Raw genomic sequence first — 10,283 nt, 5'->3', positions numbered from 1 at the left:
CCTCCATACCCCAGCTACTCTGCCCCATCTCCCCCAGTACAGCCAACCCTTCAGCTGGCTAACTTGGAGGATGTCCTTTCCCCCCAGCTGAATTTTCTTCTTTCTCCCTTTCAAATCCTGCTGTGCTGTTACCCGGTAATGGAAACAGCAGAAATCACTTTAGAAAGGAAGCCAGCTGGTTCATTAGTCTGATTAAACTCAAGCAATGGAATCTGAGCACAGTTCACATGATGAATGGTGTGCTTTCTCCTTGGCCACAGTGAATTTTGCAGTGATTTTTAATTGTGGGGCTCAGTCACCCCTCACCTCTGCAAAATCATGTGAGGCAGAGAGACAGGACAGGGCTATGGGAAGAAAATGTCAGGGCTTTCTGAGTGGAGTGGTCCAGTCTTTCCCTCTCTCTCTCTTTCTCTCTCACTGCAGACCTGGTAGACTCCACAAAGAATACTAGGTTACCTGAGTCTGTTAGGAAGACCCTGGTCTTCAGAGATAGCAAGATTCATCTTTAAAGTCAGGTTGTGCTACTTACCAGCTGTGTGTTTCGAGGTTCACATTTTTCACCTAAAAGAGGGTGTAAAAATAAATATTGTAGAGTATCATGAGGACTAATAACTACTTAAAGCTCCAAATGCAGTGTTTCAGTATGTATCTGTATACATATATACAGTATAGTATAGTATAGGCAGGAGTGGGCAGAAGTGAGAAGTAAGTAGGAGCAAGTAAGCAGGGCCAAATCACAAAAGGTCTTATAGGTTGGGCAAAGGAGTTTATGATTTTATATTGAAAGAATGGGGCAGATTGTCAAAAGGTAAAATTTCAGAACAGTGATAGAATCAAATCTGCTTTTGGGGACGCTCACTCTGGCTACAGGGCAGATTGGACTGGAACTGGACTGGGAGACAGAATGACCTGGACAGTTACCCCAGGACACATGATAGGAGTCTAAGTGAAGGCAGGGAGTGGAGTAATGAAGAATCTGCCTCTCTTGCAGCAGACTTGGAAATCGGCAAGGAAACAGACTGAACTGTGCTTGCTGAGGGAATGAAAAGCAACACAAGGAGACAAGTTGATTGTGGGACACGTTGAATTGGAGGGAACATTGCCAATGTTCCTTTTGATGGCATAGAATCCAACTGTTGGGGCGCATAATTAGACAGACCCCATCTGAAGAGGTCATCTTTCCAGGCCCTATTTCCAGGAAGATGAACAGCCAAACTAGCTAAAACCAATCTGAACGTTTCCCGGGGAAGTTCTTCTGGAAGCTGTCAGCAACCATGGCTGGGTCTGGAAATGCCTCCAAGCTTTCTAAGCAAGAAATCTCCCTTGTTGTGCAGAACACCAAAACCTACCATTTCTTGTTTGCCTTCATTGTAAATATGCCTTTTCTCTACTGGTTGCACGTATGGGAAAGGGAGGGCAGCAGCTTCAACTGGAGGATATAGCGAAAGGTTAGTGGTCCTAAGAAACTGGTCAAAGGTGACCCAGGGGATTGCTGCTACCTTGGCGGGAAAGTCACAAGCATGGGGAGACTATCAGAGCAATGCAGAAGGATCAGAGGGAAGCAGGAACAATGAGACAGAGCAAAAGATGACAAACAACCTGTGTATAAAGGAGGCCCCGACATGATCTACACCTGGCGAGACAAAGAAAGTAGAGCCCAGAGTTGCCTGCAGAGGACGGCTTAACCTAACAGAAAGAGCTTGGGTTCTGGAGCTCTGCAGTCTTAGGTTCAAATTTCAGGGGGAAAACCTGACTGTGTGACATTGGTCAAGTCATGGAAGCTCTCTGGGGCCCAGTTTCTTAATCTGTAGGATAAAACCTTCTTTGCAGGGTCAGGGTGAGAACTGGCCCAGCAAAGAGACAGTGCTGGGGAGGTACTGGGTTAATTTCAGTAGTTCTTACTATGTTATTGTCACCGCCACTCCAGCCATGTGACCTTGGTCAACTCACTTCATTCCCTTAATTTCAGCATTCTTATCCCTCCCTTGATGGGCATTTTAAGAATGAAGTGACATAACCTAGAAGACAGTACTGCCACCCATGGCACCTCTCCTTTCCCTTCTTCTCCTTTCCCATCTTCTCCTTTCAAGATCTTTGAGATCTCGGAGAAGATCAGAATTTAAGTATGAAACAGCTCAGGGCTAAATGATATGAATCAATCTCTTAAGTTATTATTAAATGTAATTGTCAGCAGAGAGAACAGAAAAACAAGCATCCAGAATCCAACAAAATAAGCTGACTCTGATTTTGGGGATTTAACTGGCCCAGTTCCTGTCCCTCCCTTTTTCTGATACTGCAGAGATGAGGTAACACCAATGCCCAGGCTGCAGAAGAAAATGTCTCAGTGCATTTATGGGTTTTTTTTGTGTCATCTTTTCAAATACAAGAAGCAGACAGTCATCTAGAACAAAGTAGCCCAATGATGCTTTCCACTTAAATGACCACTCAGCATCTGGAGCTCAGCTGGGAACTCTTTGCTATTCCCAATGACTGCCCCAAAGCATATTTTTGTATTATTTCTCTTTGTTTCTGTATTGAAGAACCATGAAGGGGTGCCTGTGGCTCAGTTGTTTAAGCATCCAACTGTTGATTTTGGCTCAGATCATGATCTCAGGGTCATGAGATCAAGCCCTGCTTCTGGGTTCCGTGCTCAGCAGAGAGTCTGCTTTTTTCTTGTGTTCTCCCTCTCCCTTCACCCCTCCCCCTGCTCACGTACACATGCTCTCTCTAAAATAAAGAAATAAATCTTTAACAAAAATCCTGAAATGATCATGGAGTTGAAGCCCAAATTTATATACATTTTAATCACCAAACGGGGCGGTGAAGAAATCTAAAGCTTGCACTGATGTGTTTCCAGCTTTGCCTTAAGATGTGAGGAGAAAGACCCAAGTTTGCATTCCAACAACAGTGATATAGGAGCAGAGGGTGGGGAATTGTTTGACAAGTGCTATGTGGCCTATAATTTCTACCTTCCTACCTTCATTACCCTTAGACCCACTGTCAGAAACCAGCTCATGGACTCACATCACAGTGGTACACGCCGTCACTCCTAGAGACTCTGTTGGGCTTCTGCTGAGGGACCCAGGGAAGGGCAGTGATCATGGTAAGTGTCCCCAGGAAGTGTTTACCTGGGAACCAGGGAGAGGTAAGACTAGGCAGACAGGCAGACTATTCACATATTAGAACCAGAGACTAAGTTATATCTCTTCCTTTTCCCAGTGACACTTTTTCTACCACGGTATGAGGGTGCTGTGACAGGACCAATATCATGCTAGCAGATACTTGACAGCCAGCTCTGGCGGGAAGAGAGCAGGGGTACCTGATCTATAACATTTGCAGATTGCAGTCGTGTAAATGCTCCCACCATGGCTGATTTCAAACTACCAATGTGGGGTCACACAATGCAGAATTGGGAAGAGAGGCACACCATTGTCTCCCGCACACCACTGGGTAGGGCTCCGAGATCACCACTGCCTGCAGTTGTCAATAGGTCCCACATGGAAGATCCTGACTTGCCCTCAAGATATAGCTAAGGAATTGTTGGCTGCCTCTGAGAAGTGTTCCTGCAGCCCCCCTCCCCCAACCCACCCCGGCTGGATCCCCTGTGCCTCTCCATCTCCCAGATCGCTTGTGAAGCCCCGGTGTCCTCATTTGTCCAGACACCCGTCCTCTCATTAAACACAGGGCCCCGTCTTCACTTCCACAGCCCCAGCACCTAGCAGAGTGCGGAGACAAGCAGGTTCCTTAAGAACACTTGGTAAATCCATGGTTATTGGATGGACACCCAAATGAGTGAGTGAATGGTCTGGGGAGGAGAGGAGGAAGAATACGGGGGCTGCTATTAGGCAGCTGCAGAGATGTGTCATTAAAAAAACCACCAACAACAAAACCAATGGTCAGAGCTAGAACCAACACGAAGAAATGTCAGGAAAACATGTTTAGGGTCTTTGAAAAAAATAACTGGAGCTCCTGGGCCCTACAAAGTGTTAGAGTGCAAGGTTCTAAGTTGGTATGTCCTGCTGTTCACTCACTTGCAAACTAGTTCCAGTCTATCTGCCGGCTTCTGGCCCAGCTCCTGCACCCCAGCACAGGGAAAGGAGCTTTTGCTAATTGCCATAGATATTAAGGGAACATGGCCAGGTGTGCGTGCTTAGCCCAGAAGAGGTCGGCATTACTCAAAGGAACAAAGTCATGATCCTGAATATCTCTCCTCCCAGTATATAAATGAATCAAAGAACTCCTGGTGGGTGTTCTGGATCTCCCTCTCATCCTTCCTCCACTGACTGCTTGACTCTCTCCCCTTTAGAGTTGAACTTGGCAGCAGCACCCTTCTCACCACCAACTCCTTTCCCTGCGTGGTCTGTAATATTCGCTCCACCTCCTAGACTCTGAGCTTCTTGGGGAGGAGATTACTGTCTGGATCCCTAGCATAGCATCTGGTACATTGGAGGTGCCCAGGAAGCATTTGTTAAATGAACAAATTCACAAATGAGAAAAAAAAATCCACTTCCTACACCTTCAATGTATATGTCCCAAATTGGCAAACCTCCCAGAAACGTAGAAAAACAGTGTGCAGATCAAGTAAGCTACCAGGCTACAGCCAGGGTTCTGTGAGAAGTCAATTTGGAAAATCTCAGAGTCCCCCAGCCCACATCCTTCTAGGGCCAATTATAAAAACCTTTTGCTTAGAGACAAATAACTACAAAAACTTTAAAATACAGACAGTTCCCTAGTTAGGAACATGTTGTGTTCCAGAAGTCTATTTATGAAATTGTTGTTTGAAATTCAGAATACACTCTCTGATAGAGCGCCCTGTTCAAAAGCGTCACTGACAACGTGGCTCTAACTTGAGACGTTTGCAAAGGGAAATAATAGGAAGCAATAACGCTATATGAAGAGGCAACTTTTCTTTTAAACATCATAAAATAGACATGCGGAATATATGGAACATATCAAACTACACAGTAGCCTTTGGACAAGAGGCAGCACTGGGAAGCCATCAAGTGAAATTCTAAATGGTTTCTTTTTATTGGTTACGGATGCTGACACTTGAGGAAAAGCCCGTTTTCTTCAGAACACTAGTAGAGATTAGAAGGTTCCCCCCAGTGGAGCAGCGTAGGCTATGGTGAGTCACATGCCAGACTTGTTACAACGCAGGCTTCTGGCCTCTGCCTCCAGGGAGGCGGATGTGGGGGGGAGGGGGGTGGTCCCAGGTGGAGAGAACCCAGGGATGTGTTTTTGGTTTGTATTTTTTTTAAGATTTTGTTTATGTATTTGAGAGAGAGAGCGGAAGCTGAGGGAGGGCACAAGCAGGGAGAGGGCAGAGGCAGAGGGTGGAGGGAGAAGGGGAAGGGGAGAAGAGAAGGGGGAGGGGCAGCAGGAAGCTGCCCTGGGGCTGGATCCCAGGACCCTGAGATCAGGACCTGAACCTAAGGCAGATGCTTAACTGACTGAGCCACCTAATTGGCCCCTGGGGGGGATGTGTTTTTTAGCCAGCACTCAGGAGAGACTGACCGGGATGATATGAGGACTTCACCTGGCCCTGCCTGGAGGGGAGGCTACGTCATCTCAGCGGAGCTGAGATGTCATCACCCCAGCCTTTCTCCGTTTGGTCCAGTGCCGTGCCCCTCCTTCCTCCACCGTGTTCTTTCAGTTGTGGGAGAAGGCTACCTGTCAGTCCACAGGATATGCTTGCATCAGGGATTCAGGGTTACGAGCACAGATTAGAAAGATGAAAGAAACCCCATCACTCATTCATCACACATCTAGGGCTGAGATTCAGCTGGTATGCTGGTGATTAAAATAGCAAAACAAACAAAAAACTACTTTGTACCTCTTGGAAAATAGCCTCTGCCCTGGGTCTCCCACACCCATAACACTCCCCTGCCAGCAGCTGCCTTGATTAATGGGATGCAAAATGGGATTAATAACATCTTCTTTGTACAATTCATGTGTCCTTGTAAAGTGCTAAATACATATGTGCTTAACAAATGGTTATTTATTTCTGTGATTATATTGCTCTCCAACTATTTGGAGAATCAAGACAAAATTTCAGGCAGGAATAAACCAGTTCTATAGAATACCGTTCAATTTGTTGACAAGGGCTATAGTAAGAGAATTAAGGCAAGCTCAGCGTCAGGGACGCTCTCTTAGAGGAAGTGGAGACTGCAAGCTAAGGCTTCTAGTTTCTAATACCAGCTCCCTCCACCCCTTACTGGCTGGGAGAACTTGAACCATCAATATCAGTGTAAAGTGAGGCTGGTGGTGCTCTCTTCCCAAGGCTCCTGGAAGGGTTAAGAAGCCAGACGCCTGGCACCCGGAGGCGCTCAGTGAATACCAGCTCTACAGAAGATTTGCAAGTGGGAATAAACCTTCCCTTGATGGTAGAACCTCAGGGTCAACCGGGACATTTAATTGCCTTCTTTAAGTTCAATCCAGTGTTATTGATCCCCTATTATGTACACTACTCTGTGGGTGATAGGAAGATGATTAAGATGTGGTCTAAGGAAGATCAATTGCAGTCACAGGACTAGGGCAGGGAAGCCTGTTATAAGCAGCAGAATAAATTATAAGCAAAGTTCAGTGGACCGGAGAGAGGATAATGAACTTTGGCGGGGTAGGTGTAAAAGGTGGTCCAACAAAAAGAGTCAGAGAGAAGACAGGTAGTTCTCTCAGCCGCAGGATCAGCCTGAGTAGGATACAGATCTCTCTGAGTAGAGAGATGAGTGCGAGGTAGGCTTGGGTGATGAAGCTGGCGCACCGGGTCCTCGAAGGGCTTAGCGGATGTATGAGTAAGAGGACTAGACTGGGGCCACATAATGGAGGACCTTGAATGCCCTTTTAGGGAATATTATTTTATTCTAAAGCAACAATAACAATCATTGCATTTGTTGGGAGCTTGCTATGTGACTGGCACTTTGCTAACCTTTTCTAACTATTTCTTCTAAACCCCACAGAAGCATATGCATAAATATCATTAGTGCATTTTATGAATGAAGAAGATGAAGCTTTGAAGGCTTTTAGGCGAAGGGAGGACTCTGGGGCTTATCCTTTCAGAAAGTAATTCTGGAAGCAGCAAATGAGAAGGATGAACACAGTAAGTGTTAGCACTTAGGGGCCTTCCTTCAATTCTAACATATTGTGACATGGTCCCCCCAAACTGGTTAACAAGAGATAAAGAAGTGACCGATAGTTCTAAAAATGGACTGATGCTCTCCAAAGTCTTGAGTTGAGCAGGCTTTGAAGCATATTGTCGTTTATGGAATGAGAACCTTTTCCTCCCTGTGGTTTTCCCCAGGGGCCCTCATGAACCCTTCTCCTCCAGGGAACACAGTGAAGAATTCTACAGCAGTGTCCCAGACCAGATTAATGTGAGTGAACCAAAATTAGCCTCTTTACAAACTCATTAAAGCATAAAGGTTAGCACCCATTGCCCAAAATATAACAGGAAGGTGAAAGGCTCTTTTCTTTCTTTTTCTCCCTGCTTACTCACACTTCCCTTCTTTCCACTCTCTCTCTCCTGACAGGCAGTAATCAAAGAAGGATCTTGGATGGGTAAGTATCTTTTTCATAGTCAAGTAAACTCCATCAAAGTTTTCTGAGAAATCCACTGTGAGTAACTCAAGGGACAGTGCATACTTCTTAGGTGGCAGGCCTTCTTATTCAGCCCTGAAGTTTGAATGTTAAAATAATACTATCCCTAGAAGTCTGGAGACAGTTGCTGACCCAAACTGTTGCTTCCTAGGAAGAAGACAAGTGAGTAGCTGATACAACTGGGTTTGTTTTGCTTTGTTTTGTTTTTTAAACAGAGGGTCTTATGGAAATGGACTATATTAACTAGACATTTTCTGCACAGCACTTCTAAATATAGGAAGTATTTTCACACATACTTCCTCATCATTACCCACCCAGTGGTGCAGATCTTTCCATCTCCATTTTACAGAAGCAGGAACTGCAGCTTAGAGACCCAGAGGCGAGTCTCCCAGCCCCATCTAAATGGTCTGTTTATTATTCTTAACCTGATGGATTATCTCCTGTGCTTTTCCCCAAGCTTATCAGTTGGCATTATGGGAATTTTCCCAGCATGCTTTGGGAGAGGGGTCCACACCCTACTGATGGGTCAGTACGTAAAAGTTGTTCAGTTGATAGTACTTAGACTATCAGAACCAGAAGGAGGTGTAGAGACCATTTCCAACCTCCTCATCTTACTAGTAAGAAAATTGAGGCCCAGAGAGGAGCTGGCCTGCTGACGTTCCCAGGGCTGGATCCAGGAATCTCATTCATGATTAACTGTGACCAGGAGCAAGACTCCTGTCTCTTCCAACCCCATCCCACTGCCTCATAATCTCTCTTGAGCACAGCCCTCCCATTCAAAGCAAAGAGGAAAACAAAGGTCAGGACTTGGCCAGGATCAGTCCCCATCCTGTACTTGTTGGATAAAATGGAAAGATCCCATCAGTTACAGAATCATGAACTATCAGGTGAAAGGCAACTTGGAAATCATCTGGTTTCCAAGGTATTTTCCATGGTATAATCCTCTGGTTCTGTAGGTGAGAAGAGTGAGGCCCAGAAAGCCAAATGGAGCCCCTGGAGCAGAGACTTGAACCCACGTCACCGTGTCCCCCATCACTGACCCCACCTCTGGGACCACAGCTGCCTGCAGTGTCAAAGGCAGTTCACCCAGTTTGTCGGGCAGTCCGACTTAAAGATTTCCAGACACAGGTACCTGAGTCAGCCCTGGTTTTGCGTTGGCAGCGGAGATCAGGCATCAGCTGCTGGCTTGAATGATGTGTTCCCCAAGCAACATGGCGTACGTGAGCTGCCAACATTCAAGTCTCAGGGAGCGTGAAGTGTGGAGCCAGTTAAACATCCAAAAATGCCCTGTCTCTCAGAAACAAGGGTGACTCATCGGAGTGCTTGGGCTATGACTGGGAATGGCATTACAGTGGCTGGAGGAGCTAAAAACTCACGCTCACAAGCTTGTCTGCCACTGGCCCCTTGTTCACAGCTCTCTTCTCCAACCCAGAGCCCAAACACCACCCCCAGGAAGCCCAGACCTCCTCCTCCCTGAAGACTTGACTGCTCAAGCCTGGAGAAGGTCTCCCTTCTCAAGCCCTGAGACTCTGCTCTAACTCAGCACTTGATTTTATACTCTTTTATTCCTTCTTAATCATTTTGAGTGTTTGTTTCAGTGCTGCATGGATGGCAAATGCTCCGAGGGGAAGAAGCAAGCTCCCTTCTCCTTACCCTATAGCTCATCTTGGAGTGTCACTCCCAAGCAGAGACACGCTCAGGCTCACAGCTACTCCTGGCTTCAAGGCTCTTCCCACTTCACCTTGCATTCACACACACAGCAAATGCTCAATAAATCTTCACTGGTTTCCCTGTGGCTTCAGAATTTTCAGGGCCTATGTCAGCCACACCACGTCTCTGTGCACATGAGGGAAAATTCCTTCCCCCAGGCAGACATAGCCCTGCCAGGCTGCATGGCTCCGTGGAGCATGGCGGGACCTCAGCCCCTCAGCTGGGTGTCCTGGGCAGTGAGCCCCCTGCACTGCCTGGACTCTGGTCCCTCACGAGAGCAGCGACCACATCTCACTGGCCTGGGCCCTCCCCTGCTCTCCATGCCGACAGGGGTGGCCTTTCTTGAGAAAGCTGGCATCAGAGGCTTCCCAGCTTTTTCCCCAGCCCCTACTCTCAAAACCAAACAGGAACAGAAAAGGTCCCCCTTTGAGAGCTCCTTGGTACTCAGGGACTGAAGTCTATGGGCAGGGCACCCCGGGGGCCCTCTACAATAGGGTTCCAACCACCCTTCCCTACAGCGAAGACCCAGAACTCACCGTGGATTTTCCTCCTACTGCGTCCTCAGCCTAGACTGTCCTTGTCCTGCTGAGCTTTGTGTCAGATCCCCACTCCCCTTTCAAACACAAACCTTACCCCCTCCCTGATGTCACAATCAAAATAACCATTCTCGGGGCACCTGGGTGGCGCAGTTAGCTAAGTGGCTGCCTTTGCCTCAGGGCAGGATCCCAGGGTCTTGGGATCGAGTCCGCACCAGTCTTCTTGCTCAGCGGGCAGCTGCTTCTCCCTCTCCCTCTGCCTGCCTCTCTGCCTGCTTGGTCTTTCTCTCTCTCTGTGTCAAATAAATAAAATCTTTTAAAAGAAAAAAAAAAAAAACACCAAAATAACCATTCTCCTTGGTGCTTCTCCCCACCTACAGCCCTCCCTGCCTTCCATATCGCTTTGCCCTCTGTTACAACCTTTCCACGATATTTTCTTAGTGT

The 10,283-nt window shown here is 47.0% G+C and overlaps 1 long non-coding RNA gene across 1 annotated transcript; it reads right to left on the bottom strand.

Annotated features, from left to right (window-relative positions):
* Positions 1 to 529: 529 nt before the first annotated feature.
* On the bottom strand, positions 530 to 9,904 carry LOC125082159 (uncharacterized). Its single transcript, XR_007121904.1, has 3 exons — positions 9,840 to 9,904; positions 3,025 to 3,128; positions 530 to 561 (listed from the first exon to the last, which is right to left on the bottom strand). It is a non-coding gene; the product is annotated as an uncharacterized LOC125082159 (long non-coding RNA).
* Positions 9,905 to 10,283: the final 379 nt, after the last annotated feature.

The sequence above is a fragment of the Lutra lutra genome, chromosome 1 (assembly GCF_902655055.1).
Source record: "Lutra lutra chromosome 1, mLutLut1.2, whole genome shotgun sequence".
NCBI lineage: Eukaryota > Metazoa > Chordata > Mammalia > Carnivora > Mustelidae > Lutra > Lutra lutra.
The sequence above is the reverse complement of the archived record's forward strand: the minus strand, read 5'-3'. Positions and strand labels throughout refer to the sequence as shown.